Source organism: Grus americana, chromosome 11, assembly GCF_028858705.1.
Source record: "Grus americana isolate bGruAme1 chromosome 11, bGruAme1.mat, whole genome shotgun sequence".
Classification (NCBI taxonomy): Eukaryota; Metazoa; Chordata; class Aves; order Gruiformes; family Gruidae; genus Grus; species Grus americana.
Genome location: NC_072862.1, coordinates 3,202,993 through 3,221,381, shown reverse-complemented (window position 1 = coordinate 3,221,381; position 18,389 = coordinate 3,202,993).

Below are 18,389 nucleotides of genomic sequence, written 5' to 3'. Positions count from 1 at the left end.
AGAGTAATTTCCTCTACTAAAAATCGCTCCTAAAGGGGGCTTCACTCTTTGTACAAATGATACAGCTATTGAGAAGAGAGACCTGGGCACATTTGAAAATTAAATGCTATAAAATTAGAGTGATCAAAATAGCACATCAATCACATTAAGATGTTAATTAGCAGATCTTGGTATTTTCAGCCTTAGATTTTGATGGCATAAAAATGGTAAAAGGATCAGATAATAAATGTTATATAATATAATGCCAGAAATGTAGATTCAAAGCGATTTATAGTTTTGTCACATTTAAAAACTTCAGGAATAAACCATCTATTGCAAACTTTATAGTAAGTGTGACTCTAACGATTTAAAGTAAACAAGCCAGAGCTGTCAAAAAAACTGTCGTCTTATTCTCAACATTTACTAGCCCTTTCCAAAAGACACACATTAATGAAGGTCTGTCCTATTCATATGTGCTATCTGGGCTTTTTTATTATTATTATTTCCTTTGTTTTATCAGCTTTTATAGGGTTATTTTAGATATCTGATTTTACAAGACAACTGATGTAAAAGATATATATCTTCTGTGTTTTCACCTAACATATAATTAGGCCAGCAAGGGTCTAGGTCTTACACCAAAGCCTTAAAAATGATAACTTGGTTCCCAGTATGTGACTGAGAGATTTAAATCTTCTCTCAGGGGAGAGTGGGAACTACCAGTTCAGAAATTTGAAGATGAACAGCATGAAAATACAGCAAATTCACTCAGGTAAGGTACAAGAATTGTGATGTTATTAATTTTAAAACCTGTAAGGGGACTCCTATAAAGATAAATTCGGACAAAGGAGGCCAGCTATCTAACTTTTACAGGTCAGGAAAGCTCTCTTTGGGAGGCAATGGGAGGATTATAGATATGTCTGTAAAAAAAGAGCTGCCGACTCAGAAGTTTTGGAAACATCAATTTTTTTTTTAAGTTTTTTTTTATTATTTTGCTTTTGCTGTTATTTTTTCCCTGGTGCTTTTCCTTATTATTTTTTAATTGGCATGCCCAGATTCTTCTGCAAAATAATCTTGGGTTCTTCCCAGTTCTTCTAAAACTTTCTTGTCCATCTGAGTCTTTCTTCCCAGACAGGAGGGGAGGGAAGGCAACTCCTATAGGGACTGTCCCCATCCACAGCGTAGAGAGGAGACCAAAGTGGGACGGGTCTGCAACTGCATGTTGCCAGTATCCACTCCTATGACAGCATTGCCACCAAGAAGAAAGTTATTTGTGCCATTAAAAAGGTATATACTGCATGCAGTGTACCTGTAAGAGGAAGAACCAAGCTTGGCAGTTGGGTCCTGCCCTGTGCTGATGTAATATAGCAGACTTTTGCCCCATTTGTTTGTGGGATTACAAATTCCACTTAGGCTAAGCCAAAAAGCCGTGATAACTTCAAAACACATCAATAAATATCCCCTGCTGTTATCCCAGAAGTCAAGGAATTTTCTGAGTTCAGTCTATTATCCATAATGCTTCGGTAAAATTCGCTAACAATGTATATTCTGCTATTGAAATAGGTCACTCCATAGGAACTATAAGTTCAGTCATTTTCAAAGTCATATTTGACATAGTTGCCTATTAGTGCTGTGGCACGAGCTTGGCAATTTCTGTTCTCCAATTAAAAAGCAGAACTAGCTTCATCCACTTTTCAAGGATAGCCTTAAAGCATAAAAGCAGACCAGTAGCTGTCTAGGCAGAGCATGACTCAGAAATCACACATTAAGAATCGGTTTTGGACTTTCTGCTGGTTTTCCTTGACACAGAAGATTTAATGACTTGTGTGTCATGCCATGCTTTTCATCACAATGGTGACAATCTTTTCTTTTTCACATGACTCGTTGTGCTTGTCCCAATCAAATTTCAGAGAGCAAATAATTAACTGACTCCCAATAACTGACACATAGAATGGATGTGTTTCAGAAGGAATTCAGTTTACTGTGATAAAGTAAGTATTTTTGTTCATTACTGGGAAATATCATAAAGTCTGACATAACCCTTCAAGATCAAAGGCTATTTGGCCACAAGAGTTGTCCTACAGAGGATTCATTTATATATCTGTTATGGCCATTATTATTCAACAACTCCAAGGGGATATTTTCATGGAGCATTAGAGTACTTTCTTCTTTCAGACCGAATCACATGTGCACATCGTGGTGGGTACCTGTTGGAGGAAAGCCACTTTCCCCAGCAATGTGCTCTGAAGAAATTCTGGAGTATATAATTCAAGTGAAAGGACTGTGACAAGCAAGATTTTCAGCTGTCAGAAGACCTGTCCTTTGTTGTTTCCCATATGTCTCACTGTACAGGATTTCCATTTTAACTCACTGGGGCAGAATCTAATCCACACCTTATATATGTACAATGAGTGTGCTTTAGCACTGCTTTTATAATTGACAAAAATACACCTAACTACTCGTAAGCTCATGCTACTCATGATGGTGCAAAGGAGGGCATTCTCTTCCCTTTGTCTTTCTGTGTAATAATTCAGTTACGCAATGAACAGCAACAATGTCCCTGATACATTTATCTATGTATTTTGTATATTGCAATATAAAAAAATCAACTTTTCTAATTATCACCTTAGTTTGAACACTCTCTGAAAACCAGAGCTTGAGGCTCAGCTTTTATCTGTTCTTCAGAGATCTCTGGCTTGACTCTTGATCTCCTGTTCAGTTCTATTCAGACAAGGGGCAGTATTTCTGCTGACTACCATGGGAACAGGATTGAGCCATTAATGTGTATTTGACATAGAAAAGCAGACTAATTGATGTCAAAATGGTTTTAGAGGTCTAGTTAGGTTGATTTTAATGAGGATTTTTAAAGCTGTCATACTTCTCATGTTTTGTGGTTGTTTTTTTTTTTTCCCTTTGGGATTTTTTGCCTTAACAGTGATGTGAGTTATAAAGTGTTCAACCAATCTTTTATGCCTTCTCAATACCATAGAATCTGAGCACCTCACAAATTCTAAAAATAAATACAAATGAAAGCCAAACCCTTTCTCTTTCCTTTCTTTAATCACACTTCTCCATGAGTAGGGAGTGCACTTTGCCCAATTGAATTTTCTTTCAGTCAAAACTTCAGGAAAAGCAAACATTAATGGAGATGCAATCTCCATTCCAGAGTGAGCTTACTTTGAAATTCAAGTGACTATACATACAATTTTTTTTCAGATCTATTTTGCAGTAGCAATGCAGCTTTTAAATGGCATCAATGGCAACTATTCAATAACTGAAACTACAGCAGCCAAATTATATTCTGATAATTGTAAAATTAACTTGTGTTGCTGTTTCAACAGGGTGTTTACCCCTGGGAAGAGGGCTGAGCCAGGTATGGGCATCCCAGACCACCTTTCATTTAGCAGTAGATATTAGTTTGATTAAAGTTAATAAAGCAAGAAGAGATTTAGCAAATGGAACTAATGTTCAGAGATAATTTCAGCAGGAATGAATGAACAAGAGATGTGGAGAATTACAGGAATTTGCTAAAAACCTCTAGTGTGAAATGCACATGACCACAGCACACTCTGTGAAGAAACAGAATGAGAAACAAAACAAAGTTAGCAATAGGATACTTCAAATATCCAGAAGAAAACTGGGAACAGCCTGTGGTAATAGTGCCGGTATGTTTATAACAATGCAGAGCTAATGCAGCATTGTTAGACAACCAGTTGGTAAGCAGGCTGCAAGGGGTTGGAGAAAAATATGAGCGAAGTATTATTAGAGGGCATCTGCCATTCTGCTGCTCAGCTCCTCCGGCTGACCGAGGGGTCACCCAACACCAACACCCACCCAGTCAAGGGTAGACTGAAGAGAACTTGCTGCATGTTAGGTGCTTTTATTTAATTTTGTTCTGTATAGCTGCAGAGTAATTTTTAGAAAGCAAAACAATAATAAACAGAAGGGTTTAAAACTATAAAGCAACGTACGTGTTAGCGTTTTACTCCTCTTTGGCTGATCTGGATTACAGCATGGTGGTACTTGTTTACTCTGATGAACTCTGACTTTGAAAGACTCTGACAGGACTTAGCTGCACTCTTTTAATCTACGAGTATAACCTGTAATCAATAAGAAAGGCTTTTAAAATCATCAATAATTTATTCAAAATTATTCAGTTTTTCAGCCTTCCAGGAACACTGTTTGTGATTCAATGTAATTCCAGCATAAATAACATGTTAATTTTACCCTTCTCCAACTATAGTGTTGTTGCTGCAATATGAATTAATACCGAAAAGCTACAATTCATTCTGTTGTATAAAATATTAAAAGACTGGTAGACGCTATGTAGTTGTCACCGTGCTCATGCCAGTTTGAAGCTAAGCGATTTCTGCAGGAGATATGGATGGCATACAGCGGGTCTCAGCACAGCCTGAAGGAAGGGTCTTGGTGCATATTTTGCAGATCCTGTGCTATGGAAAATGCTGCTCTCATCTGGAAAGCGATTGCATGAAAGTGTGGACACGGAGTTTTCTGTGCGCTGTCTCTCGGCGATTCCTGTACAGATGTGTTCAATTTGTAATTCAAGGTTGTTTCTTCAACAGCCAGACTCAGCAAATTCATCCTAAGATCGGAGATTCGAGCTGGGTTCACTCATTCCTTCCTTCTTTCCTTCCACCCTGATTTCAGTCTTTCTTTTCACTGTTCGATCTAGAGTAACAAAGATACAGGTGTATTTTTATACCCTAAAGAAAAATATGTTTCCAACTATGCTCAGAGGTGACGAGTCCAAAGTTGATGTGCTTAATTTATAAAGCAGAATCAAACTGCACCCATTCTCCTCAGAATATACATATCCTCCCTGAAAAGCAACATAACAAGGAGGCACTACAAATTTCCTCTATATAGGAAATTTCTGTAAATCTAGCATTATTTTAGGTAGATTCATTTGTCTGGCTGACATTTCAAAATAGATGTATAAGCAGGTATCATGGGGCTACTTTTGTAACTGGTATAAAAAAACCATATTCAGTATTTAGTAGAAACTTGATAAAAAAGCATAAGGGAATAGCATTATCAGCTAATTGGAAAATTGCTGTATGAATGCACGCATGGAGGGTGACATCCTCAACAGAAGTGACGAGGAATTGGCATTAAAAGCACAAAACTCTTTAACTTGCTTGCGTGGACATTGCCATGATAAATGCCTTGGTGGTGAGAGGACTGCATCCTGGCCAAGAAGCACAGCTTCTTATGGCTGCCTCTGTTTCCAGCCCTAGCACCGGCCTCATTTGATGCCATTTTACCTGGAGATTGGATTTTCACCCTATCCCTCAGCTAAGTTTAGAAACATATTGATGGGACACAGCATTTCAAGGTGAGCACAACTTCTGCGTGCACCCCGTGGGATGTCACCATCGGTTTGGTGACGCTGAACCTCACCGAGCCTAATGGAGCTGTGCAGTCCTAAGCAAGAACTGAAATGCCATTTCCTTTCCTGATAGAAATGGGACTCCTCTGCCCACCCTGCTGGACATTTCGGAGAATGGCCTTTGGTTTTATTCTTGTTTTGCTGTTAACGATTGTTTGATATGTGCAAGAAACCTCTTACGCCACTTGCTAGGCTTGAGCTCAGTGAACACCTGCAAAGCCTTAGCTGTATAAGCAGCTTACACGAGGATACTCCCTGCACAATCACAGCTCCTTTTGTGCCGCTAATTCATCTGAAGAACAGAAGTCAGGAGCCTGTAATGTTCGACACGTAAAATAATAAACAAAAATGAGCAGAGAAAACAATACCTGCAAATTTTCATTTTCCAGTGGTGATAATGAGTACGCTGTTACATGTAAAAGGTAATTTTTTTGGTTTTTAACTCGCCATTGTCTTCTTGTTTTGCTTTAACCTGCAAAACTTCCCATCAGGTTCTCTACATTATTCTTTCTCTTGTGTGGATCACACAATTAAGTGATAAAGCCATGTTTTTGACATCTGTCTGATTTCCATGACAACAGATTATGAAACCAGGTGTAGTGAGCATGTGAGACGAAAACTAAGAAAAACGATGAAGCTAAATGAAGATTTAATCAATATGAAGAACAGCAACAAAGGGTGGGAAGGAAGCACATAACGAAGGTATTTCCTTCATAGGAGCAATGTGTTTTGCTATTTGCTCTCTACTATCCAAACATCATAGGATATAAAAATAGCCTGTATTTATTAGGGAAGGGCAACATTAGTAGATTTTAAAAAGAAAAGAGCCCTGGTCTAGCTTGTGGCCCTCACTAAGCAAGTCATGAGTCCTTGCGTGCAGGAAGGAGAGCAGTGGCGAGGGTAACACTCACCCATGCCATCCAGCCAACATCCACTCTCCAAGTTCAGCAACAGCAAAGCACCACGACCAGCATGCCCGTATGTCACCCACCAAATACTATTCCTTCTTTCTCTTCCTCTTACGAAAAACATGACCTGTAAGGAAAGATGGAAGGCATGCGAGCTATTCTGGCAGGACAAAACAGCCCGAAGGGAAGTACAGGTTTCAAATAACTGAAAGGTCACTTGAGGGAAGAGATCAGGCTGTTTTCCATGCCTGCTGTGAACTGGGCAAAGAAGTAATGAATCCAGATTGCAGTAAGAGATACTTAAGTTTTTAAGAAAAAAATCTTCAGAATAGTTCAGAAAGGTGATTGCTGGGGGAAAAAAAATGCTAAAGGAAGCTGTGGGCTTTTCGTAACGGGAGACAAGAACAGGTCAAAGAAGCATCTGTCAAGGCTGGCTGAGAGAGCGCTGGTCCTCCCTGGGAGTGGGAAAGGACTGTACGGTCTTTCTGAATCTCTCCAAGCCCAATTTTCTACTGCATACAGACCACGAAAACAGAGAACTCCTTAATTCTTTACCCTGAGTGATTTCAGCTTCAGTAGTTTGCTTGTACCACTTGCTTAAGTTCATAAACTATGTCATAAGAGGCTAAGCTGGACATCTTGAAGTACCGCAAAAAAGGCAAGGAAAGAAAATAACTGTAATCCACAGTATTTTGAAAAGAAGAGGCATAAATAAGTTTTAAAGCCATAAGCACACAGAGAAAGAAATCATGGGAAGAGACCTGACTGACTGAGAAAAGAACTGGTATTTAGACTCTGTGTTAATGTTTTCAAAGGCAGGCAGTGAATAATAATGGGAAGACTGATGTTGACCGATTTTCAAGGGATATTTTATATCCGCTTTGGTGAAATAATTCTGAATACACCTGGATTTCCTTCAGGAATTTTCTTTCCACAGGTGAGGAAGTCGCTTAGCAGGACTGGAAAGCAGCTCTGGCAATTCATTGGCTTGACGTGCAGTGCAAATAGCTCTGAGTTCGTGGCTGGGAGAGCGGTCAGGAAGAAATACGTGTGGATTTAGAAACATTTGTCAATAGTGTTAGGAGTTCAATTCAGCGCAGGCAGGGGCATAGTAATGCTAGAGTTACTTTTGGGCCTTTGTACGTTGCAATATAAATCTTACACTAGCTCAATTTGTGTTCATTTTATGTGTGAAACATTAATAGATTTTTAATATACTGGCACCAGATAACATGAACTTCAGCAACATCAAAAAGAAAAATTGACATTGCACAATACACAAGGAAATATACTTATGGCATTTTACACTGCTCCGGTAAGTTGTGTGAGAGGTCAGTATAGGTGAAACACAGGTTACGCGGCCTTGAAGATTTGTTAGCTGTAGTAAATAATTGTTATTGGACTAGAGACCAAAAAGTGTAGGTATATGCACAGCTTGCGGCAACCGAAACACTAAAAGGCTTCCAAAGCATGCAAAAATCAGGCTACACTGACTAATTCTATACCTAGAATTTAACCTAGATTAATTCTAAATCTATTATATTCTATATTATGTTGTTGTTATTATCATAACTGACTGGGCAGTTACAACTGCCAGCTGAGTCCACTCTTCTTTATTTAATGGCCTCAAATAACTCTCAGTATTGGAAATAGTGAATGACCTGGAACCTCTTGTAAACATTGCCCATGGACATCCCTCAGTAAACTGAAAGACATGGACTTTCTCAGTATAGGGAGAGGTTTGCTCATTGTGTTGGGTTTTGTGTGGCAAGGTTTTGGTAGCGGGGGGGCTACAGGGGTGGCTTCTGTGAGAAGCTGCCAGAAGCTTCCCCTGTGTCTGACAGAGCCAATGCCAGCCGGCTCCAAGATGGACCCGCCCCTGACCAAGGCCGAGCCCATCAGCGCCTCTGTGATAACATATTTAAGAAGGAAAAACAAAACAGTGAGAAAAGCTTTTGCAGCCGGAGAGAGGAGTGAGAAGATGTAAGAAACTCTGCAGACAACCAGGTCAGTGCAGAAGGAGGGGCAGGAGGAGCTCCAGGCGCCGGAGCAGAGATCCCCCTGCAGCCCGTGGTGAAGGCCATGGTGAAGCAGGCTGTCCCCCTGCAGCCCATGGAGGAAGGATGAGGGGGTGTAGAGATTCCCCCTGCAGCCCATGGAGGAAGGATGAGGGGGTGTAGAGATTCCACCTGCAGCCCATGGAGGAACGATGAGGGGGTGTAGAGATTCCCCCTGCAGCCCATGGAGGAACGATGAGGGGGTGTAGAGATTCCCCCTGCAGCCCGTGGAGGACCCCACGCCGGGGCAGGTGGAGGCACCTGAAGGAGGCTGTGGCCCGTGGGAAGCCCACGCTGGAGCAAGTTCCAGGCCGGACCTGTGGACCCGTGGAGAGAGGAGCCCACGCCAGGGCAGGTTTGCTGGCAGGGCTTGTGACCCCGTGGGGGACCCCACGCTGGAGCAGTTTGCTCCTGAAGGTCTGCACCCCGTGGGAGAGACCACGCTGGAGCAGTTCGTGAAGGACTGTAGCCCGTGGGAGAGACTCCATGCTGGAGCAGGGGAACGATGAGAGGAGTCCTCCCCCTGAGGAGGAAGACGCGGCAGAGACACCGTGTGCTGAACTGACCGTAACCCCCATTCCCCGCCCCCCTGTGCCGCTGAGGGGGAGGAGGTTGAAGCCGGGAGTGAAGTTGAGCCCGGGAAGATGGGAGGGGTGGGGGGAGGTGTTTTAAGACTTGATCGTATTTTCTCATTGCTCTGCTCTGTTTTGCCTAGTAATAAGTTAGATGAATCTCCTCTCTACGTGACGGTAGTTAGTGAGTGATCTCTCGCTGTCCTTATCTCGACCCAAGCCTTTTGTTACACTTCTCCTCCCCGTCCCGCTGGGGGAGGGCTGAGTGAGCGGCCGCGTGGCACCCAGCTACCGGCTGGGCCTAAACCACGCCACTCCTGTACTGTTAAAATCTATAGCACGTGCTGAACCAAATTAGAGAAGGTAACAAGCTGAATACCGAAGCCCTGGACTTAGGCAGTTTCCAATAACAAGGCTTTCTGTCCTGTGCAGGAAATACAAAACAGATCCAGTTAGCCGTGTTCTAGGTATAGTCTTGTACTGGATAAATAAAAAAAGGCTTTCTCTACGCCTTTTCTTCTATCATTGCCATCAGTGCGCTCATAAATATTTTACATGTCTTGGCTGCAAGCTCTGCTTTCTTGTTTTATATGTTTGCCCAATAGCTAGTGCAATCAACTCTTCATCTTGAGGATTAATACTGAAATATTAAAATGCTGTGATTCTCTTCTCTGACTGCTGTCAATGAGCTGCTCCTGTGTGCACCAGAGGAGGAAGCAGCCTTCCACAGGAGCAAATCCATTCAGCAGGGTTAACAGTAAGCTTCAGCATTATTTTGGGTAGCTGGTGTTTGTCATGCAAACTGCATCACAAATGTTATATGGAGTTATAAAGTTAATATAAAAAGCAGATGGAGAGAAATTAAAAGAGATAGTCAAGGGAGAAGAGATGAGATGTAAAAATAGATGGAACTGGTGAAGCATGGAAGTTGCAGAAAAGCTGTTCCAGATGCCAGGAGCTACTCCAGAGACGAGTCTCATTTCAGCAACGGGGAGCGATACGAAAGTACACTGAGTAGTTTAAGGGACAAAGGGAAGAATACCCAAAAAGCCTTTAATGTTTGCCTCCAAAAATAACCAAATACTATTTTGAATTCCTCATTTCTTGCAAATTATATAATGAACTTAAAAGAAGGAAATATATTAACCATCAATATCAGCAGTTAGACAAAATTTCACACTTTACATATTAATATCCTAATTAGAAAGTATAGAAAGATATTTGTCATTTTAAGATAGCAGGCAAGAGCAAAACAGTGCATATGCATATATACATACCTTACTTTGCACCCACAGAAACTCTTTAAGTACTGTTTGCTTAATTTATTAAAGGTCTTAGCACATACACAAATTTATCTCATAATCCACTTATCTGGCCAACTCTGGGATTCACATAGTGTAGATGCCATAGTTTCTGCTTTACACCATGCTGACTAGGAGCTTCTCCTGTAGGAAACACTCGCACTGCAGTACTGCTGAATGGAAAAATATGACTCTATGCTTTCATGCAAATATTCATTACATCATACTTTTTTCTTATTGATACAATGTTGGTCTAAACCAAAGCCATCTGAAGAGGTAAATCCATAAACCCACAGGGAACAAAACTTGAAATAATATGTATAAATATATATATATGCATTTTCAACTCTCCTTTCTAACATAAATGGATAACAAGGGTAGAGTAGGAAAATGTGTCATTTTTTTGTTATAACCTCATTGACCACGCTGATGAATATAACTTTATTAGAAGGAGCAGATGTTGTCTTAAACCCTCAAGGTATCTCTGATAAGGAGCATTGCCTTTCTGAATTTGCTGGCAAATATTATCTAGTATTTCAATCTCACTGTTACGTACAATTCTACAAAACAGCGTTTCTCTCTTTCATGCAATGAGTCATTAGTCTTCACAATGTTGCTTGTTCTCTTAGGACTGTATTTGTCACAACATGAGCCAAGTCAATCTTATCTGGTTTACAAATATTTTTACACATACAGTCTATGTTTTGTCTTTCATTCAAGTATCTGCAACCTTGGATGCAACCCCCTGTGATCACGGGTACAGATACCACGACTTGAATGGTTAATTTCTAAACTGAAGTGTGTAATTTTCTGTGGGAGCCAAACTTTCCCAGAAGACTTTTTAGACTGGAGAGGCTCTCTATAGCAGTCCCCCCCATCAATATAAAGCTTAGACAAAGTAAGAATATAGCAATTAGATGACATTTGTGGCCATCACCATCAAAGAACAGTGTATTAATGATGTTATACAGAACTATTTCCCAGTATTTCCTTAGAAACTATTGTTGGGTCTACCCATAAATGTCTCATAAAAGCTATAAATATTCAAGAAAGGAAGTCAGTTACATATAAAGACCTCTAATAGGCTCTATGAATGAATTCTGAACCGAATAATAGCCAGGCACCTGTGAAAAATGGCAAGAGGATGTGATCTATACATTATATATGAGGCACTTTGCTACAGCTGCAAAGATTTCTAGTTATACAGAGAAGCTAGAAAGTTAAAATAAGAGCGTATAACAAAAATGTCATTTGAATTAAGTCTTGTATGGTGTTGCTTCTTATTCAGTGATCATTATAATAATTAGTTTTGCACAAAATAGATTTATAAAAGCTCATAAATTCAAATTTCTTCTATTTATTTAACTTTCTACAGGTTACTTGGAATGTTTTTGTGATCAAAGTAAATTACTAATTCCAAGAAAATGCAACAGGCAGACCTGGACACTGAGATGTCGCTGAGATATATTTCAATTTTGTTGCGTTTATTTTCAATAGACATCTAATAAAATCATGGCAATATTAATACTTAAAAATTTTACTGAAGTCCTAGGTTTTGTCTCTCCTTCCTCCCTTCATTCCTTTTCTTTTAATCAGTAGCAGAAGCGAAACTTGCTTCAGGTCCTTGGCTTACATTGACATCAATAAAAATTTGTCACGGGCATTGAGGAAAGCAATTCGTAGCTGCAGAACGCATCAGGAAGGGTTTGTCGTTTCAGGTGGAGCTGTCTGACATAGTCTGCAGATTTACAGGATACTCGTTCAGAGGGCCTGAACCCGAGCAGCCTTTTTGAGGCTAATGGACCGACAGTAAATTACACCCACTAAAAATCTGGTATCTTCACTCGTGACTGTCCTCAGCACAAGATTTGCTTGTGATGGACTGCCCGGTGCAAGCTTTTTGCCCAGATGCTGTAATTCATTGTACAGGGGCTCTGTGCTTCGGGAACGGTATTAAACAAGCAAAGGGATGATCTCTGCTGTCAGGCCAGCGTTGTTACGGCATGCTGCCTCTCCAACACACCAGGGAGCAGGCATCCCGCCCGCCCACTCGGGTGGGTGACGGCATCTGAGCCAGCCTGTGCGTGTACCCAGAGCGATCCCACCACCACACTGTTGGGCGGGTGTTGAAGCACCGTGCATTACTCTGCAAAATATACTTGGAAGGAAGAAAATGGAGACTGCATTTACCTTTCCTTAGCTAAACCAGTTTCCCTCTTTTTTTCACAGTTCTGCCTTAGATACGTTGAGAAAATTACTGGTGGCTGGAAGAGGCAGTTATGAGAAAGTCTGTTATCAATTTTGCAATAGGATTCCACTGCTGAGAATAAAATTTAAAAATAAAATCAGAGAAGTACCAGAAGATTTCTTGTTTCTCTGATCGTTTCTGTTAAAGGCTGACACGACATCTCTTTGAGATGCTTCAGTCACTCACATTACATGGTAGACTTGAGAAACTTGAGATGTCTTTGTGTTTGTACCAGTAGCCAGACAAAAGAGAGGTTCCTTCACCAAGCAGCAGTTTTATAGCTGTATGATACACAACCCCTTCTTCACTCTATGTGACAGATGCCTGTCTTCCTGGAAATGCCAGTCCTGTGATTTCTGTTGAAGATATTCTTGTGCAACTCTTACTACACTGGAGCATTGATTGAGTGGGAGCAAAGCTACATCTGTGCCTGAGCATCTCCAGAATTCACGTTAGCTTCAACAAACTGAAGTCCAGCACCTCCTGTGGAGCCTTCCACTTTCTGAAAATTGCTGCAATGGTCTTATTAACTTGTGTTTTCAGCCTTTCTCACCTGGTGGTTTGTAATTTTCAAAGAAGAGATGGATGTCGCATTTACATGCTTTGGAGGTTTAAGAAAATAATGTACCAGCACTTGAAACATATGCCACAACTAGAGGTCACAAACATAAGTGTTTGTTTGAATACTACTTAATGAATGACTCTTCTTGCAAAATAAAAAATTAATGAATGCATTTACTGATGACAAATGCTGTTATGATCTTTAGGCACTGAAGTTGAAAAACCTACATAACAGAGTATGAACACAGCATTGTTAAAAATATTCTGTATGTAAATAGTCCTTGACATCTCAGTTGTTAAGATACTTCCCAAAATAGCAGGTTATTTTTTACCTTTTGGAAATGAAACACTTCCTTTTGTTAATGCACCAACATGTGGCTCTGCATGGTCACAAGTTACCTACGAAAACTACCTTGGACAAGGAAAAGAATTTTCACTTTCAATGCACCTGAATAATTTTCACAGTTTGACTTTTCTATATGCCTCAGCAACTGGGAGTGGTCCCTTAGCTATTCTTGTTCTCTTTTTCTTAATAGATTGTTCATCTGTCTTCCTCCCAATCTAAGCAGAAAGATACGCTGCAATAAAACCTGTTGCCACCAGACTCTTCTGCAACCCCAGAAGCACAGCATTCCCCCAGGGATGATCCCCTCTGGAGAAAGAAATAAAAAAACCAACACCAAAACACCACAAAACATGAATATTTATCCCTACAGCTCTGCAGCAGGAAGAATTTCCACCTCTTTTTCTATGTCTGTAACTGCAGCAAAAAGGGGCAAAAAATTCCCTTCTCATGATAGTGGGAGGAAAGTACAACCACTATAGTACTCGTGGAAGTCCTGTGCCTCGTGAATTCATCCCAAGGTGTAGCACTCTGCATCGGCAGTGCTGGGGAAAACCACTGTGCATTTCCTGGGGTGACACCTGGGGTTATTCCCCCCTTCAGGAGTCATCAGCAGTCCAAGGACCAGGCTAGAGCCTTGGCTGGTGTAAATCAGCCTAAATACATCGACTTTGATTCACTGCTTTGATTTACTGCGGCAGAGAATCTGGCTCTGTATGTTAAAGACTGGCCATGGGAAGGTATGTCAAGGCTGTGGAGATATACTCTCCACAATTTGGATCAAAGTAATGAGCACTCGAGGAGGAATATAAAGAGAACTGAGTTCATTTTAAAATTTATGGGAGTCTTTTATCATTCAAACTCCAATGGAAATGATTGCCTTGAAGATTATGACACTCATACAGAAGCCAGCCATGGACTGGCTTTTAATCGTTCTCAAAATTGATTTAAAAATACAGTATAGGAGCTGCAATATTAAAAATAAAAAGCTTCATAACAAGTTCATTCTTAAGGATTTTTGCGTTTGATGTAAGGAAGACATTTTATGTGTCAAAAAATCTACAGTGCTAGGTCTTGGCACCAATCTTTAAGGAAGGGATTATCCCATAGATGTGGTTGTGCATCACCTACTGTTGGGAAGTCCAAGGCTATAATTAGGCATCTCTGAGTGTCATCATGTTCGGTATCTTTGGATAATTGTTACTACCCACATGGTTATCCATATGTTTTACTGTGAAGTATGATTAATTCTCCTCCTCTTCAATACAATAAGTATTTTATGCAGGGAACACGTCTTTACGAACAGGAAAATTCCTGTGTAACAGGAAAATAGAGCTCTTAATCCTGCCGTTCTCCTGGGTAAAATTCAGCCCAGTAAATGGCATCAATGTCTTCGTTTCCATGAGTTGTTTATAGTGACAGGAGGTCCCCCAGATAAGGCAGGCTGCTCAAAATCTACCATCTGTCCAGACAACATAGCCCAGTGCTTTTTAAAGTTTTAAATAGGCATTGTTTTTTTATGCCTGTTTTTTACCTCATGCATTAACACATTTTGAAGAGGGGAGAACATCCCCTAATCGCTGTGGGCACTGCTCAGGGACTGCATTCACAGCCTTGCAAAGAACTGGCACAACTCTTCCAAAAATATCTGAGAATTATGAATTGTGGAAGTGGTGAAAAAACTACCAGCTTTCTTTAAGTAGTTGAACACGACAGCAATTTGTAATTTATTTTATTAAGCCGTAGAAAGCTGTATTTGCTTCTCAGTAATGCACAAAATGCCTGCTTAAATCCTCAGCCTCTTGTTTGTTAGGTGGCAATTCCGTATGCTCTCTGACCAGCCTACATCCCCACCTGCCCCGATCTTCTACAAGGCTTACCAGCAGGAAAAACAGCTAAAAATTGCAGTTATTAGTCACTATTCTCCTCTTCTTGTGAGTCATTAACATCAATTACTAACCACTGCATTGTCAATTAAGACTATCACTTGCTGCTATTCACTGCTAATGTGCTAATTGTCATCAATTTACTGCTTCAATTATGTGGTCATATACTTGCCTCGAGGTATACTGATTTGATATAAGGATCTTGAGGAGAAATACACTCTCTCAGTGATTTTAATGCAAGAAAAGAAACTTGGAGTGAGTCTGAACATGTTGGATGCACTTGCAGTATGCTCTTAGTGAAAAATTATTCTGACAGACAGATGATGGTAAGGAGGAAAAAAAAGTGTTTAAAATGAGTATTTTATAGGATTCCTGTTTATTCTTGACCCTTCCACTGAAATTATGATGGTATTTCACCTGAAATAGATTCATAGATTGTGTTCACTCTGTAATCATGTATATGTTTTTGTCTAATTATATCTGATTGCTTACTGCATGTTGTACTTTCTAATGAGTGTTGAATTATTAATCTGCTGCATAGTCTGTCCCAGCATACCAAAGGGAAAGATGTCTGGTGTCACTGAAGCACAGTCTATTGTGCTTCCTTTGAGAAGCAGAAGCAAACTTTAGGATTCAGCAGTGTGTCAAATTCTTACTACAGACATAAGTTCTCTTTGACAGGTTTTAAATAATATGTTTTTGGTGTGCTTTATCTGACACTAAGCTGCCCTGAAAATAGTAGAGCAAGTCTGCTAGCAAGAAAAAAATCAGACAATCTCTTAAAAAAAAAAAAAATAATCTGTGTTTCTCCTGCCTCTATTTTTCAATCCTTAGGCAAATAACCTTGTAGACTGCATGAAACAGCTTAATTTCTCTCATATTGTTGCTCGGCAATACAAGGAAACAAAGCACAGACATGTTTATCTATAACAAGGGTCCCATGAAAAAGATGTATCCCTTTCCCATCAAAGGGATATTGATTTTCAGCTGGGCGTTCCTATTAATATTTTGATATTTGAGGCACCCAATTTCCATGGGCAATATTTATTTGGGGGGTGGGGTGGGTGTGGAATAATCACCCCAATCATTTCAGCCACCAAATGATTCTCCTAAACCTTCTGTTCAGCAGGTGGAGACAGTGCTGTAAATGCCTCCCAACCACAAGCTCTGCTTGCTGAGCCCCCAGCGCTGCTGCCCACCCAGCACAGAGGGACGTCATCGGGTGGCCAGGTAGGCTCCAAAAGGGCAGGTGCCTTGGGGGGTCTGGGAGGGGGGACACACCAAATACAGACGTGATGTGACGTGACAGCTTTTAGTGGAAACACTTTTTCATATGCTTGCCTTGGAGACAAGTGTCTTTAAGCTGAGGATACAGTAGTTACTTTGTTTTTCCCAAGGTAGGCTTTGGAGAGACTGATGGCAATTTGGTGTTAAGTGACGGTTCTCTGTGTAAAATCTGTTGTCTTATCTCCCACCTTACTAGCAGTTGCTCTGATGCAACCTGCCCTTGCTGTATGGATTTCATCTCTGCAGGTGCAGAAAGCTTTGATGTATTTGGCTGTTAGCTTGTGTCTAGCTAAGCAACTTGGTGCTTGCATGTCCAACCTTCATGTCAGCTGATGGTGTAATATAAAAGAGCGTGTGTGTCTAGGGGTGGGGGGTGGTTTTGGTTTTGAATTTTTATAGCTTTTATCAGCCCTCTGAACCTCTTTTCGTGACATGCTGCTTGCACGGGACAATGTAAATGGCTGGTTTGGTAGTTGGCATCTTTGCATTCTGTTGACTTGCTCCATTCTAATGCTAAAGCTGGCTTTCATCTATAAAGGTATACCAGGTTCAGTGCATTAATTTGAATTTTGATGAAAAGGATTGATACCAGTACAATAAATGAAGATGTCTGATGGTTTGTTTAGAAGCTTTTTTGATGAGCTTGAGGAAAACTTGGAAAAGAGACACCAGTTTCAAATGTTTTAAACTGTTGGGTTAAACATTGTTTTGACTCCGTCACTACTGAAACAGGGGCTTCACTGCACCTGAGTGGCATAAGTCTTGGTCTGTCTTTTCCAGATCTAGATTTTCTGCTTATCTGTTCTTATCTCTGTTCTGGGACAAAAAATTCTGGGAAAGAATAACCCAATAGAGGCTACAGATTCTGTACATTTTAACTGCTGCTTCTTGAAATTTGTTTACACAGAAAGCATATTTGAAAAGAAAAAAGATAATTTTTATATTAAACTTACTTGAAATGTGATTCTGTATTTGGGAATGTAGTAGTCCAATGAGTCACACAGTCAAGTCGCTGGGTACGAGTGAGCAGTTTCATGAAGGGCAGCAATCCCTTATGCACATACACCACCCTCTGCCCATGCAACCCAATGGGACAGTGCTAATAAAGCCATTAACTCCAGCGTGTGTTCTTGTATCAGTGTGGTGTGGTCACGACGTAAGTTGAGATGTTAATGCAGGCTCTGACCCCCTCTGAAAATGTGGTATCTAGATGCAGCTTAGAAAGTCAAAGCAGATCAGTTTTCCATAGCCAAACTGAACTTTCTAGAACTTTAAAAAGCAGGTAAAGACACATGTTGTTGATATATAAATATCTCCCATAGTCCTTAAACTGGATAGTTAAAGTTTCATTTCTGCAGGCTACACTCTCATTTTCTGGCACTACTGTGCTAATGACCAGCAACCTCATATTTTATTTTGGGCCGGAAAGACAGAAGTGACTGGTACACATGTACTGACCATGAACGTCTTCAGCTCTGCAGAGTGTACATCTGACAACTATTTCCCCTTCACAACCATGTCTCTTTGATCTCACCTCTAAAAGCAAAACCTAACCCGACAAGGCATCTGCTCCCAAAACCCTCTTCCTCCAGTGGCCCTGTGAGCACTTTGACGGTGAATACCAGCTTGCTCCTGCTCGTTCACGTAGCATTTTAAAGCTACTGAAAACATCTACATAAATTGGGAACCTGCCTTCTTCCCAAATCTTTCAGAGAGCCTGGTGGGTACTCCGGTGTGTATATACAACTGGAGACTTCTGAGAGCACACTGTAAAAAAAAAAAAAAAAAAAAAAACAAAACCAAAAAACCCAACAGCCATAAGAAGGACAGAAGCATACTG